We start from the raw sequence: 10,758 nt of genomic DNA, 5'->3' as shown, positions 1-10,758 counted from the left end.
TACCTGCAGCAAACATGGCTTTTCTAGCATCTGACTCCTGAACCAGGTGTGGCTTCCCCAGTGCTCAGCTCCGACAGCACGATCAGCTTCTCTTGTATGTAAATCAGATCCTGCAGCAGACAGTGATCAGCAGTGCCCAGTAGCCAGCATCTTCCTCTGGCACCCAACTTGGGTGCTTTTGGTGGGACATATCCTAGTGAACAGCTTTCTTCAGCATCCTAGAGGGCAGTTTCTGACCAGTACCAGAGAATGGATGTCTGGCAAGTCTACCAGCCACTCAATGAGCCATGGACATGTCCTCTCTAACAAGGCGTTCATCTCAGCCTTAAGGGATACAAGGGAGTGTTTATTTATCCCATTTAAAAAATGTTTTTATTATGGGAAGTTTCAAACATACACACACACACACACACACACACACACACACACACACACATATGTATGTATCTATGTGTGTGTGTGTGTGTGTGTGTTTGTAGAATAATATAATAAACTCTTTGTACCCATCACTCAGCTTCAGCATTTATTGTCATGTGTCCAAGTTACTTTTATATATAAACCTCCACAATCCCCTATCATCCCATCATTTAAAAGCAAATACAAAAGACATCATTTCATCCTTAAATAGTTCAGTATATATCGCTAAAATATTGGGACTCTTTTTTTCCCTTAAGCTACAGTACATAATCCTATCTTAAAATGGTTTCTTAATTAAAATCAAATATTTACTTAGTGTTCAAGTCTCCATGATTGTCTCATAAATGTCATTTAGTAATTGGATCCAAAATGTCATTTAATAACACAGATTCAAAAGATCCACATATTGTATTTGTTGTGCTTATCTCTTAAGCCTGTTTTAATCTCCAGCTTTCCTCTCCCCATCCCACAATTTTCTTGCTATTCATTTGTTGAAGAAATCTGGTCATTTGTCCTTTAGAATATTCCACAGTCCAGCTATTGCTAGTTGCATTCCCATAGTGTCATTTAACATAGTCTTTCATCCCTGAATTCTCTGTAAACTAATAGCTATATAGAGAGGCTTCACTAGATTTAGATTTGAATGTTGTAGTGCAAAACACTTCATAGGTACACATGCCACAGATATTTGTATTATATCAAACAGCGGTGGGGTGGGGTGTATGTTTTTTTGTGACGTTGAAATTGCTTTCTGGGTTTAGGCATTGTCAGTCTTACATATCCACAATAAAGTTGCCTGAGAGCCTTTCCCATAAAGATTCTATTAATAGCAGCCATTGTTGATCATTGCCTGCATTCTTATTTCATTGGAAGCTACAAAATAGTGGTATCACGATTGTGTGATTCCTTTTACATTTGTTAGCTGGAATTCTTCATGAAGAAGAGCTTCCCAGTATGCCTTTTCAGAATATGTTGGTTTCCTGACGTCTTCTAAAGGTGATATATGAACACACAGGTTAGATTTGTTTCAATCTATTGTAGTTATTTGTAGTTATATTTTCTTTGGTCAGAAGGAACCTCTCTGTTGGCTTCTGTGTCCTTTTGAGAGGAGCCCAGTTGGATTTTGTTTTGCTTTGTTTTCTTTTTAAAGTATTATTTGCATAAAATAACACCATTGTCTTTGATAGATGCATTACTTTTTGGAACTTTATTGAAATATAATTGACAAAAATGTGTATATTTATGGTGTACAATGTGATAATTTGATGTATGTATACATTATGAAATTATTGCTATAAACTAACATATCCATCACTGAATATACTTATCTTGTGTGTGTGTGTGTGTGTGTGTGTCCCTGTGTGTTGTGAGAACATTTAAAATATATTCTATTGCCAATTTTCAAGTATACAATACATTGTTATTAACTGTGGTCACTGTGTTGTACAACAAGTCTTCTGAACTTATTCCTTCTGTCTAACTGAAATTTTATACCCTTTGATCCACATTTCCCCATTCTCCCAACCCTCCACCAGCCCCTGGTAACCACTATTCTATTCTCTGCTTCTGTGAGTTCAACTTTTTTAGATTCTACAGGTAAGTGAGATAATGTGGTATTTGTCTTCCTGTAACTGACTTGTTTTGTTTAGTATAATGTTCTCCAGGTCATTCATGTTGTGGCAAATGACAGGATTTCTTTCTTCTTAAAGGCTGAAGAGTATTCCATTTTGTATGTGTGTACATATGTGTGTGTTTATCTATATATCTCATATTTTCATTATACATTCATCCATTGATGGACACTTAGGTTGATTCCATTTCTTGACTATGGTGAATAGTGTTGCAATAAATATGTGAGTGCAGATATCTCTCCAGTATGCTGATTTCCTTTCTTTTGGATATATACCAAGCAGTGAGATTGCTGGATCATATGGTAGTTTTATTTTTAGTTTTTTGAGGAAACTCCATACTGTTTCCCATAGTGGCTATGCTAATTTATATTAATGACAGGGTTTGTCACTGGGTACTCTATGACACTCTTAGGAGTTCCCTATATCTGTGATTCCTATGTTCTTCAGAGTTATTTTTACTCATGCCTAGCCAATCCCTTATTAATCCAGCTACTCGTTATAATTAATAATTCTTTTACAAAATAGCTTTTTTAGAGTAAAATATTCATACCACAAAACTAGTTTTCAGTGTACAGTTCAATGATTTTAAAATAATTTTACAAAGTTCTGAAGCCATCTCCATAGCCTAAGAAACACTGTGCCCATGAGAAGTCACTCCTCATCCCCATCCCTAGCCCTGGACAACCACAAATCTACTTTCTATCTCTATAGATTATGTGGACATTTCTAGAATATGTGTTTTGGACATTTCTAGAATATATGTTTCTGTGTCTGGCTTCTTTCACTGAGCATATTTTTTAATAAACTGTAGTAAAATACGTATAACCTAAAATTTACCATCTTAACCATTTTAAGTCTATGTTGTGCTGCAGTCACATTGTTGTGCTACAGTTCTCTCGATCTTTTTCATCTTATAAAACTGCTAGCTTATAATTCTTTATATTAAACTTTTCTGTCCTGATTGGATTTAGACTGCACAGAAGTATAGGGTCCCAGGAAAGAGATAGTGGAGCTTGGCCTAGGAGTAACAGTGGAATTGGAGAGAAGGAAACAGATGCAGGATATTTTTACACTGATGAATTTGATAGAAGGGTAAAGGAAACAGAATTGAGGATGACTTTTAGAATTCTGACTTGGGCACTGGGTGAGGGTAGTAGCCTTCACTGAGGGGGAAGAGCACTTATTTGGCAATAGAATGCTTGAATGAAAAGATGCTTCCTTGTCAAATTTTCCTTTGTTTCTGGCAAATTAGTGTTGTATGCCTTGGCATCTTCTACATCACTGGCTCTCAACACTGGCTGTACATCAGAATCACCAGAGAGCTTTTAACATCTATGAATGTCCTGGATCCATCTCAGACTAATTCAATCAAAATATCTGGAGATGGAGTCTAGGCACTGATAATTTTAAAGAGCTTTACAGATAATTGTAATGTGCATCGAGTTTTAAGATCCATGGAAGTAGATGTAAAATTAGAAACTATAATGAAACTGAAAGTATTTAAGGTGGGGGAGGGCCATTGAATGGCCTGCATAATTAGCAAAGGTAAGCTAGTTAAGACAACATTAGTAGCTGTCAAATTAGAGGGTAAAGACAGTCAGAAATGAATATATTTATTAGGCAGTAGAATCTTTACTACACCTTGGGTGCAATCTGTGTGCTTGGGTTCACATCAGGTGCTTTATACTTGTCATCTACTGTATCACACAGAGAGGGTTCTCCAGAGAAACAAAACCAACAGGATGTGTGTGTGTGTGTGTGTGCACATGTGTGTGTGCATGTGTGTGCATATAGAGGGAGAGATTTTAGGAAATTAGCTAGTGTAATTGTGAGGACTAGCAAATCCACAGTGAAGGCCAGCAGGATGGAAACCCAGGCAGAGTTTCTATGTTGCAGGCTAGAAAGTGGAATTCCATCTTCTTTGGGAAACTTTGGTCCTTGCTCTTTTTTTTTTTTTTTTTTTTTTTTTGAGACGGAGTTTTGCTCTTGTTACCCAGGCTGGAGTGCAATGGCACGATCACGGCTCACCGCAACCTCCGCCTCCGGGGTTCAGGCAATTCTCCTGCCTCAGCCTCCTGAGTAGCTGGGATTACAGGCACGCACCACCATGCCCAGCTAATTTTGTTTTTGTATTTTTAGTAGAGATAGCGTTTCACCTTGTGGACCAAGATGGTCTCGATCTCTTAACCTTGTGATCCACCCGCTTCAGCCTCCCAAAGTTCTGGGACTACAGGCTTGAGCCACCGTGCCCGGCCGGTCCTTGCTCTTAAGGCCTTCAACTGAGTGGATAAGGCTCATTCACAATATGGAGGATAATCTATTCAAGGTCTATTCAATGTAAATGTTAATCACATATGAAAAAAAAAAAAGTCTCCACAGCAACATCTAGACTTGTGTGTGATCAAAAACAGGGCACCATAGCCTAGCCTAGCCAGGTTGACACATAAAATGCACCATCATATCTACTTTATTTTCACCACCTTGTATGAGAGATAACATTGTGCCCACAGTGCAGAGAAAACTAAGGCTCAGCAAAGCCAATTAATTCATCCTAAATTACCCAGCTAGCGGATGGATGACAGGGGCAAGAATAAAAACCCAGGTCTCTGGGATGCCACAGCCTCTCTTGAGACCAGAGAAAAACAAAAATGTATTTTGCCCATTCTCCTGAGCCTTAGGCTGTGTTGAGCTTTGAGTGGGGGCTTTAGTAGTATTCTCTTTGCCTCAGTCAGAGGGACACTAGGTTATATTTTCTCTTTTCCTTTTTTGTATGCTTCTTCCCTATGGATCTCTGAAGTCAGCCATCCTTTGCACTTTGTGAGGGTACATATTTTTCACAAGAATTTGTCCAAAAGGTTACCTTCCTTCCTGAACAAGAGGCTAATCCCACCTGCCTTTCTCACTTCCCACTTCCCACTAAGAAGTTAGGCTTTTGCTAGTACCTTGAGGAAGAAAAAATGTTTTCTGTTTGTGTCTCTGGGTTCTGCTCTGAGAAGCAGAGAGGCAGGGATCATCCCCAGATCTCTTTTTTTTTTTCTATGCTACACTGTTATCTTTTTGGCAGGGCTTGACGTGTCTCTGCTCTCTTTTCCAAAGGGCTTTTACCTGTCCTCTTCCAGGGAGACCTGGGATATGAAGTTCTATATTTAGAATGACTCTAGATGTATCTTTCAAGTTCCAACTTGCTTGTGCAGTGATCAAAGTTATAAGTGATTATTGCAAAAGGAAAGCAAATTTCCATGTGCCATCTATTGGGACACATTTCTATAATCCTTGCCTCTGGCATAATGATTTCCATGACAGCTGTTCGTTCAGGTATCTGGTGTGAGTGATCATTTCTTCAGCAGGAGAACTGACTCCCCTATAGCAGCCTCTAGGCTATTCAGGGTCTCTGAGGGATGTTGGGAAAAATTGAAGCCTGAACAAGGAAGAGGATGGTGGCACATACTCTTAGAGCTGAGCTGTAAATCTGGCCACTTATCAGACAAACTGAAAATTTCCTAATTCCTGTTCTAGCTGTCCCTAGGGTTTAACTCTCCCAAGCCAGCTCACCAGGATGTACAGGGGCGGTAGGCATGGAGGTTTTCCACCTGTATAAGAAATTTCATTCAGTTTTAACAAATATTCCCAGAACACATACTAAGCACATGGTACAGTTCTATGCACCATGGATGCAGGGAGACTCAGACATGATTGCTACCCCTAAAGAGTTTATGGAGAGAAGGTATGAATGCAGAAAGGAGCAAAGCAGAGTGAGGGAAAGCTGCCTGCATGATATGTTGCTTGAAGTAAATACTGAAGCAGGGCACAGTGAAGAGCCTAGGAAAGGACATTCCAAGAAGAGGGATCAGCTCAATGGTGTGCCCATAAATATTCAACATTCAGCTTTCTGGAAAAAAAGAAACCTTTGATGTATAGTGTTTTCCAATTTCCATGCTGTAAATAATCCCACCATGGCCCATTTTAAGCTACTAACTTGGCATCAACTGAATGCACAGTTGTAAAGAGATGCATACATTGGGCTGTCAGGACCTGTTATGAGTTGGCTCCAGCAAACACCACTGGGTCAGGCCCCAGAAAGGTTGAAAGTAGCCTCTTGGGGCTGCATGGTAGGCTTAGAGGCTAAAGAAGTGGGACTTGGGATGATGGGTGCCAGTGCTGGAACAGTCAGCAGAACCAGGTCTGGAAAGTTTGGCAGGTTATACAGGAAATTATGCTGCAGGCAGTGAAAGACCACTAAAGGGTTTTAAACAAGAGAGGCACACAATCAAAACAATATTTTAGAAACATCTAGGTGGTGTTGGCAATCAAAATTTTTGGTTACCTGTCCTATCAATAAAATATTTTTGAAAATATATGCCTATAGCATATAAATAAACATGTACAACTGAGCCAGATACCCTGTGTGCAAAATACAACTAAATATGAAGGTAAATGACCTAAACAAAGTTGAGAATGAATGTTTACATCTTTTTATCATGCATCCTAGTGGGTCACCACATAAGCAACTCATAACACTTGTGTGGCTGGTAGGGTTGATGCTGGAGGCTGGGTGACCTATTGGCTTGTAGTTCAGATGTGAGATAACACTGGCCTAGACTCAGGAAAGAGAGAAATACGATTTGAGCTTCCTCACAAGACAAAATGCACAGGACCCATTGACGGAAGGGTCAGAGATGTGGAAGAGGGAGGCATCACTCACTGAGATGGAGAACACCGAGGAGCAACCAGAATCTTTTTCAGGTAGAGGGGAGGAATGATGACTCATGATAATAACCATAAACTAGACAGTAAGTAGTCACCATGTGTACAGCACCATCCAAGGCAGCTGTAACCAGCCAAAGGCTTCAGACTTGCCTTTATTTTCCTCAGTAGTTATTTACTGTAACAATATTATAACACCATTAGGCAACATTATGGGATATTTACAAAGAAAAAAAATCACCTGTAATCCTGCATTGTAGTCCCTAAGAGCTCATTGTCTATTCTATATTGCCTCCAAGGCCTTTGCCATATGTGTGCATTTGTTTTTACATTGCTATACTTATAGTATGATAATTGGCCTTCTCACTTACCATTCAATTTGTAAGCCTATTCTATGTCACAACATTGTCTTCATAATAATCATTTTAACAGCTGCATAATATTCCTTAGAGATGATGTGCAACAATTTCCTTAACCCTGTCCATATTGCCGAACATCTAGATTGTGTCCAATTTTTTGCTGTTACAGATAATGTGACAACAAATCACTTTGAGTCTGGGTTCTGATTTTGGCTAACCCTAACTTGCTCTGAAGTAAAGGGCTGCCCTAGTTCTCTCCTACTAAAAGGAAGCATTATGCAAGCATGATTGCCTGCTGAGGGTTGCCTGCTGAGGGTCTAGAACACCCTGCTAGATCCCTATGCAGCTTGGACTTCCATTTTCTATGGTAAAAACTAACATATCTCATTACCTTTAGTGGTAAGTAAAAATGTACTCAAGGCAGGAGGTGGGACCAGGTGAGATAAGGAAAGGACAGACCAAGGATGGAAAGTACATCAGCAGTGTGGGTGTGTGTATGTGTGCATGTGCATGCACACATACACATGTGTGATGATGGGGCTGAAGAGCAAGAAGCAGGCCAGAGTGAGGTTGTGTCCTTGCAGGGCGCATGGAATTAGGCAAGGCTATTGGGCAGGAGAGGGGTGTATTTGATGTTTGGACATTGTGACATGCCTAAAACATATGAAACACCCTTAAGATGTCAGCTGTTTGAATACTACGTATATTTGCACAGCAACCTCCTGTCTTTCCGAAACTATGCACTGCCCATGCTATTTCACACTTCTGCCTACTCTTAGCGTTTTGCAGACATCTCTCATTGCAGACTCTACCTCAGAAGCTGCAGTCAAAGGCCTCATATGCCCTACATAGGTTTCTCAATTCTGGTTTCTGGACAGGATCTGGGGTAGGGCACCAGACAGCTCAAGTGACAGAGCCAATGGACAGAGCAGCTGCTGTTTTTCTTCCAGCTTGCTGGAAATATACGACCTGTCCGCTTTGGTCCAGTCTCATACTCTTAAAAGTTTTGCTAATGGGAAGGGATATTAGTTAGTTACAGTGGCTTTGGACTTGATATGTCTCAGTCACTTCAGGTGGTGCAATTTCATCTTTCACATTAGGAACATTTAAAATTTTTAGCAAATTACAGGCATTAGGATTAATCTGTTACTTCGGCTCCCTTCGGTCTGAATGAATCCCAGCTTATTAGGAAGATAAGATCTTTTCTCTTGTGGCCTGAGCCATCATTTTGAGAAATTACTTTGCAAAGAAAAGGGAGAGAAGGTGACACTGCAGTCAGTCCTGGTTCCAGGAACAATAGGTCTGGGGCAGGAGCAGCCTCCCTCTACCTTGTCCCCAGTGAGTGGGAAATATGATGGCTGCTCCTTGACACAGAGTCAAGGTGGCCACGTGATTAGAGAAGAAGGAGGGTTTGACTAGAAGATAGACAACAAAGAAATAAAAACATGTAGGATATCAGATTTATTTGTAATAGCGAAAAAAATAAAGCATGAGGTAGGGTTGAAGGGGCTTTACAATTTTAGACAGGATGGAGAGAGAAGGCCACACTGAGCAAAGTTCTGAAGTAAGTGAGGGAGACAGCCACGTGGCAAGCTAGCCAAAAAGCCTTGCATGGGGGCACATTGTGACTGTAGATGCTAAAGAGATAATCTCGTCTCATGGGCATCATAGTGTCTCCATTCAGGGCTAGAGAGGGGAGCAGAAACTTCATATGCCCACCATGGTTTCATGCATGCAGAGGGCTGAGATATAGGCTTGACAATTTAGGAGTACCAATTAGATGTCCTGCATTAGTTTTATGTTATTGCTAAACAAATTTAGTGGCTGTAAACAACACCCCTTTATTCTCTCATAGTTCCCACGTTCCAGTAATCTGGACATGTCTTAAATGGGTCCTCTTCTTGATGTCTCACAAATCAAGATATGCACTGAACTGGGTTGTCATATGAGTCTCTAGGGGAGAATCTGTGGCAGTTTAGGGCTGTTCTCAGCTTCCAGAAGTCACTCTTTGGTTCTTGTATATGAGCCTCTTCATCTCCAAAGCCAGTAAGAGTGCATCAAGTCCTCCTCTTGCCATAAATCTCTTTGCCATTCTCTTCTGCTACCAGCCAGGGAAAACACCAGCTTAGATAATCTCCATATCTTAAAGTCAACTGGCTTAAAACTTTACATCTGACAAAATCTCTTTATACCAGTATATAGATGAATGTATTATTGAATAGCCAGAGAATAGATATCTTGGGGGACTATCTTTAGAATTTTGCCCACTACATGTCCCCACTTTTATAAGAATCATGTCGACAATTTCTCTTGCAAGCTACTTCAAGTCCCATTAAATGAAAGAAAGATCACTTGTCATAATACTAAAAGTCACTGGCTGCCTGATAAGCAAAGAAGGGAAACAACACATCCCCCTTTTTATTGTTGTTGTATTTTTTTTCTCTGGTGTGCTGGCTAAGGCTAAGCCCTGGGCACAGGTACTGGGTATATCCAGAAGGTGTTGCAACTCAAAATGTTAATCATCATCGATAGGGAAGAGTCAATTTCTCAGGCAGTAAACTCAAGGTCCAAGACAGCACCCAAGAAGGTGGTGGGAAACATTCTTTCAAGACAGGACAAACCCAAGGCCAATTGGACCAAGATCTTCCAGACAAAATACCATTAAAAGATTTTATGTGAAAACTCATCTGGAAGAGTTCTTCCAAAGGGATGGTTAAATCACCCAGGGTACAAAAAGTACTAGACTAGGCAGGTATAACCATCTGGCAGCTGACATTCACTTCCTTCCTCTTATCTTTCTTTATATCTTTTCCATTTTTATTTGAGTTAACTCCTGTTCTTAAGAGACAAGAGTGGACAATACTCCCTTGTAGCTATAGTACCATTAAAGATCCACTAATCCAACTCATTTAACAGATGAGGAAGACTTTACTGGTCTCAGTTTCTTCACTTGTCTAAAGAATGGCAGATTCAAAAGCAAAATTGAAAGCCTGTTTCCTCGTTGTTTAGGGATGGTATTATGAAAAAGCTGGTGTTGAAACGAAAGGCTGAAAGCCAGAGAGTAAACAGATGTCCTTTTTTTTTTTTTTTTAGTGCTAAACTGGGCTTGGAGAAAATGGAATAGGCCAATGACTATGTAAGGTTGTAGTGGTGGTGGAAAGCTCACTTCCCTGCACAATGCCTTGCTCCAAAAAGTCTTATAGGTCAAATTTTTCATGAAAAGATAATATTTTCCCTCTATAAGTTATTACAGAGATCAGAAAAAGTGGGAAGGTGCCCACTTGAATAACAGAGCTAATGTAATATTGATACCGAAACTGGAGAGAAATCACATAAGAAAAGATTTACAGAAAATCTATAATAAATGAAATATTAACTAAAACTAAACAAAACATTAACTAAATCTAAACATGTATTAAAACAAAACAGCAACAAAAAGATTACATCATGACCAAGTAGAGTTTATCACAAAGATGCAAGAGTTAAGCATCAGGAAATCTGTCAATGCCAATGCACTCAGAGATAAAAATGAGAAATATTTTTATAGATGCATAAAACACATTTAACAAAGTTTAACACCTATTTGTGATAAAAATTTAAAATTCTTTAATTTTAAATTTAAAATGTGCTGCCATCACATCCCAAAT

This window comes from Saimiri boliviensis, chromosome X, assembly GCF_048565385.1.
Source record: "Saimiri boliviensis isolate mSaiBol1 chromosome X, mSaiBol1.pri, whole genome shotgun sequence".
NCBI lineage: Eukaryota > Metazoa > Chordata > Mammalia > Primates > Cebidae > Saimiri > Saimiri boliviensis.
Note: the sequence above shows the minus strand (reverse complement) of the source record.